Below are 6,000 nucleotides of genomic sequence, written 5' to 3'. Positions count from 1 at the left end.
TACTCCTATCACTTATGAACTTAATGCGGTGAACAAAAGCACATTGTAACTTCCCCTTTTCCCTATCTATTGTACTTCTGTTTGACTTGATTGCATTTATCTTTGGTATTAGCTAATTTGAATGGATAGTGTGCAAAAGTAAACCTTTGTACACGTGAAAATAATAAACCTAAACCGGTTTGTGACCGGAGACACTGCGGCAGGTGGCGCCGGGTGGTCGTGGGTGAGTCCCGGGGGTGGGAGGCGGGCGGGTTGGGTGGGCGGGGGGTATCACACCCTCCGGTGTTTGTGTTCGTCCCCCGTGTTGTCCGTGATCCGTAGGGCCGCCGAGTACTGATGGTGGCCTCACGCGCAGAGACTTTTGCAAATTCTGTGAAGAAAGTCACATATCTGTAATATAAATCGATACCGATTTATCTGGGTCCTGTGCATCTTATTTAGTCGCTAAATTCGCTGCACTGCCCCGTCACCAACGCTGCCGTGGCTGGCGGGGCTTTCCAGTGATTACAGCTGCCGCCAGCGAGATCCAACGACCAGGGTTCGATCCAGGCCTCCGGTTCTGCCTGTGTGGACTTTGTTCATTCAACCCGTCACCGCGTGCTTTTCCCGCTGGTGCTCCGGTTTCCTGCCACTTCCCGAGGGCGGGAGGGGCTCTCGGTGAACCGGCTGCTTGATGTGACCCCAGCGTAGGTTAGTGTGGGGGTGGAGGCAAGGGGGAATAGTGTAGGGTGAGGGGAGGTGATGGTACGAGTGCGAGAAATGAGTGCAGGCAGTGGGGCTGATGGGAATACAGTAAGTGGCGGCAGAGAGTTGAGACACAAGAGCCAGGAGTTGCTGGAATCTCAACAACAACAAAAAATCAGGTCGACTCAACGGGTGAGGCAGCATCTGTGGAGGGACGTGGATGTTTCACGTTTCCACTCGTGATCCTCAGGCTTGATGGACGATTTGCTTCCCGTCTTTAAAATCGTGCCTAAAAAAGAACGATCCTTTACAGAATTTCACTTTCAGAACTTGAATTTCTCCTTGAACCGCGCGGCCGCTGGTATGACTTGGTATATCTAGATTGTGGTCGTGTACAGTATGATTTGAATGGACAGCATTCAGGCAAAGCTTTTCACTGTACCTCGGTGCACGTGAAATCATAAACCAAACGAAACCAATACCACCATGTTGTCGTCAGCGTGTCAGTGAATGAATGAATAAATGAATGAATGAATGAATGAATAAATGAAGGAATGACTGAACGAACGAATGAATGAATGAATGAATGATTTAATGAAAGAATGAATGATGAATAAATGAATGAATGATTGGATGACAGTTTATTATCACATGTGACATGTCACAGTGGGGTTCATTGTTTTGCATGCACAAGTATGTAAAGAGTCGTCACACAAACTGCACCGATAGAGTTACAAAGTATTCCACTTAGTCCCCAATGGTCCCTCTGTTCTCGCAGCCCCCCCCCCCCCCCTCAACACGCCGGTCCCTATTTGTTCCCGGCTGCGCGTCCAACCAAGGGTCTCGACCCGAAACGTCACCCATTCCCTCTCTCGTAGATGCGGCCTGACCTGCTGAGTTACTCCAGCATTTTGTGATACCTCCACCCTTCTGCACGCACACGAGCCTGTCGACCTCATGGCGCCCACTGCAGGCCTGTCCTCGACCGCCGACGTCCGTCCTCGACCAGCGGCCCCTTCCTCGACTTCGACCACCGGCCCCGTCCTCACCGCCTCTGGGTCCTCTCCAGACGACTCCTCGGCGCCTGCCGGGAGCTTCCCCGATGACTTTTCCCCTGTACCTCAGTACACGTGACAATAAACTACATCGCTGTGTAATGTTACAATGCTGGCCAGTCTTAATCCCAGTTTTAAGCATGACTATTAACTAAAGGGCCGCAATTCCATAGAAACTAGCGAATTCGAGGCAGCAACAGGCAGTCGGCGTGAGGTGCTGAGGCAACGATTTAATTATTGAATGAGGAACCCAGAGACAAAAATTGAAGTCTCCTAACGCACCTTAAATACAGTTACTCATAAATGATAGGAGCAGAATTTGGCCATTCAGCCGAAGAAGTCCGCACAGCCATTCAATAATGGTTGATCTTTCTCTCCCTCCTAACCCCATTCTCCTGCCTTCTCCCCATATCCCCTGACACCTGTACTGTTCAAGAATCTAGCTATCGCTGCCTTAAAAATACCCATTGAAATATCATTTCAAATCCTCTAAAAATAAACTAGTCCGAGGAGTGATGACCACAACGCTGCTAAGTCAAGTCAAGTCAATTTATTTGTATAGCACATTTAAAAACAACCCACGTTGACCAAAGTGCTGCACATATGACTAGGAAAAAAAAAGAAACATACAGTGGCAGGCAGCCAAACACAACGGCGCGGCCATCTTGAACAAAATGTTAATTCAATCACCCACAGTCCAACAATAAAAGCACTAAACAGGCACCCAAATTACCCAACCCCAAAAACCCCCCAAAACACAGTCCAACAATAAAAGCATTAAATAGGCATTCAAATCACACACCCCAAAACCCCCAAAAACACAGTGCAACAATAAAAGCATCAAACAGGCACTCAAACCACCCAACCCCAAAAACACACAAAAAAAAAAGAAACATCCATCAAAGAAACATCCATCACAGTGAGTCTCCTCCAGTCCTCTCTCTCCTCACTGTGATGGAAGGCCACAATGTATTTCCCTTCTCCTGCTGTCCTCGCCCGCAGTCAGGTTGTTGTGGTTGCAGGCCGCACCGGACGGTCCACAGCGGGCCAAGCCCAAGGCGCGTCGCGTCGCAGCCTCTCCCGCAGCCTCGGAAGACGGCCGGCTCCGCCGATGATAAGTCCGATCCGGGGCGGGCGAACACGCTGCTGCCGCTGTTGCTGCACATCGGGGCGGTCGTGGCTCCCGACATTGAAGCCCCCGCCCAGCAGAGAAATATCCCGCGGCATATCTTAGGCCGCGCCGGACGGTGAAATGTCCGCGACCCAAGCCCCGCGATCCGGGGCGGGCGAGCACGCCGCCGCTGCCGGAGCTCCCGATGTCAGGCATCCACGCGGCCCGAGCCTAAGGCGAGTCGCAGCCGCAGTCGCAGTCGCAGCCGCTCCCGCAGCCTCCGAAGACGGCCGGCTCCGGTGGTGGTAAGTCCGATCCGCGGGCTCTGCGAACCAGAGCCCTGGAGGCCGACAGCTCCAGGAGTTGGGCCGATGGTAGGCCGCAGCAGGAACGGAGACACTGCCCAGAAAACAAAGGTCGGGTCTCCGTTCTGAAGGGACACATATTTACAGTGTTACAGTTTCAAGCTAAGACACGCATCAAGTTCAAAGTGCTTGAAGGAACCACTCAGAGGATAATTAGGGACGTGCAGTAAGTGATGTACCTGCAGCGACAACCAAACCCTGAACACCGATCAAGATCATCCATTTAAAGTATTCCTCTATAGGAAGATGGAGTAGTGTTTATGGAAGATGTTATCTTATTAACTGTTCAAGTTAATGAACGAGTAACACTAGCAATGGTGCAATTTGTATCAAATCTAGATATCCAGGCAGCTTGTGGCCTCCTCTGTTCTTTTCTCAGCAACAGATACATTTAATACCCTGTTGGTGAATTTCCATTATTTGCACGACCAGTAACATTCACAAGAACTGAATAGAAAGATTGTGTTTTTGTTAGAATTGTATCGTTGGTGCTTCTAATACTGCAAATGAAATCAACCCAAATCTCTTTGGAGAGTATCGCTTGCTTTTAAACTCTATTTGTGAATGTTCCTGTCTGCAAATTGACTCCTGCGTTTCAGTTGCCGTTCGTGGCTGCACTTCAAAGAGATTAGCGCCTGTAAAGCACTCTGTGGTCTCCTAAACGAGATGCGAGGACGTTGTGTAAATGTAAGTGGGTTGTTGCTGTGCGCACTCGGACTTTGAAGGAATATTCCATTTCCGATCCGCAAACAGGGGTAGTGGAGAGACAAAGTAGCCGATGGCGTCCGCGAGTTTGGAGTGGACTTTGGTCGCTCGCGTTTTCTCTGAAACGGAGACAGAGACGGCGAGAAAGCGAAGGGAAGAGTCGGGGCTCGAGCAGAGGAAAGTGGGAGCTGGTGGGAAACTGACTGCGCTGCTCTAGCAGCTGCGGCTCGCCTGTTGTCCGTTTGTCTTTTGTGATTTTTGTTGTTTTTTGTCTTAATTGTAGTGTTTAGATGTGATGTCGTGGTTTTTTGTGGTTGTGGTTGTGTGGTGGTTGTGGTTGTGGTTGTGGTTGTGTGGTTGTGGTTGTGGTTGTGGTTGTGGTTATGGTTGTGTTTGGGGGGAGGGGGGCTGTAAAATTGTCTCTTTGAAACGGAGACGCGTCCTTTTTTCTGGGTGGTGTCTCCGTTCCCGCTGCGCCCTACCATCGGCCAAACACCTGGAGCTGGCGGCCTCCACCTGGGACCACATGGGCTCTGGTTCACAGAGCCCGCGGACCGGACTGTACTTACCATCTGCGGAGCTGGCTGCCTTCGGAGGCTGTGGTGGCGCTGCGAGAGCGGCTGCGACTCGCCTTCGGAGGCTCCGGAGGCTTCGGCTCCGGAGGCTTCGGCTCCGGAAGCTCGCAGCCCCCTGGGCGGGGGCCGACATCAGGAGCTCCGGCAGCGGCAGCCTCTTCGCGGATCGCGGGGCTTGGGTCGGCCCGTCGCGGACCATTCACCGTCCGGCGCGGCCTGGAACGTGGCAACTTCAACAGCCTAACCGCGGGAGAAGACGGCAGGGGAAGAGAAAAGACATTCTGGCCTTCCATCACAGTGAGGAGGTGACTGGAGGAGACTCACTGTGATGGATGTTTCTTTTTGTTTGGTGTTGGTTTGTGATTGTGTGTGTTATTGCTTATTTTTATTGCTCTTATTGTCGCTGTGGGTAATGTTTCACTTCACTGCGCATTTATGTGTATGTGACAAAATTAAATTGACTATTCAGGGATGTGAAACGTTAAAGCAATGAACGAGAGCAGGAAGCAGCACCGATACAGACATGATGTGCCTGGGAGAGAGGTGTGGGAGATGAAGCGTTAAATGCTGAGGCTCTTTTAGGCGCTGGTCTGGCCGCATTTCAAATATTGTGAGTGATTCTGGGCACCATATCTGAGGAAGGATGTGCTGGCTCTGGAGAGGGTCCAGAGGACGTTTACATGAATGATTCCAGGAATGAGAAAGTTAACATATGATGAACATTTGACTGCAGTGGGACTGTACTCGCTGTAGTTTAGAAGAATGAGGGGGGACCTCATTGAAACATACAGAATAGTGAAAGGCCTGGATAGTGTGGATGTGGAGAGGATGTTTCCACTAGTGGGAGAGTCGATGACAAGTGGTCACAGCCTCAGAATTAAAGGACGTTCTTTAAGGAAGGAGATGAAGAGGAATTTATTTCGTCAGAGGGTGGTGAATCGGCGGAATTCTTTGCCACAAAAGGCTGTGGAGGCCACAAGTCAGTCGATATATTTAAGGCAGAGACAGATAGATTCTTGATTAGTACGAGTGTCAGAGATTACAGGGAGAAGGCAGGAGAATGGGCTTAGGAGGGAGAGATAGATCAGCCATGATTGAATGGCGGAGTAGACTTGATGGGCCGAATGGCCTAATTCTACTCCTATCACTTATAAACTTAATGCGGTGAACAAAAGCAGGAAGCAGCAGCGATACAGACTTGATGTAACTGAGGGAGAAGTGGGGGAGGGGTCTGGCGGCGACTGAATGAAGAATGATCTATGTATCGACGTCGAACTACAATCTTTAGAACCCGGGGGAGCCCGGAGCTCAGGACCCGCCGCCCGCGGCCGCTGGTGCACCCGCGGGAAGGGCGGTTGTTTCAATCTTTATATTTTCACAAAAGTGATTTCTGTTCCGTTACCGACGTGTTTAACGCGTTAAAATGAACGGATCGACAGCTCTGATTCCACTTGCTGTTTATTTCTCTCTTCCCACATTTACATTCCCCCTGGTTTTATTTCCGC

The sequence above is a fragment of the Rhinoraja longicauda genome, unplaced genomic scaffold (assembly GCF_053455715.1).
Source record: "Rhinoraja longicauda isolate Sanriku21f unplaced genomic scaffold, sRhiLon1.1 Scf000464, whole genome shotgun sequence".
Taxonomy (NCBI): domain Eukaryota; kingdom Metazoa; phylum Chordata; class Chondrichthyes; order Rajiformes; family Arhynchobatidae; genus Rhinoraja; species Rhinoraja longicauda.
This window is presented reverse-complemented; position numbering follows the sequence as displayed.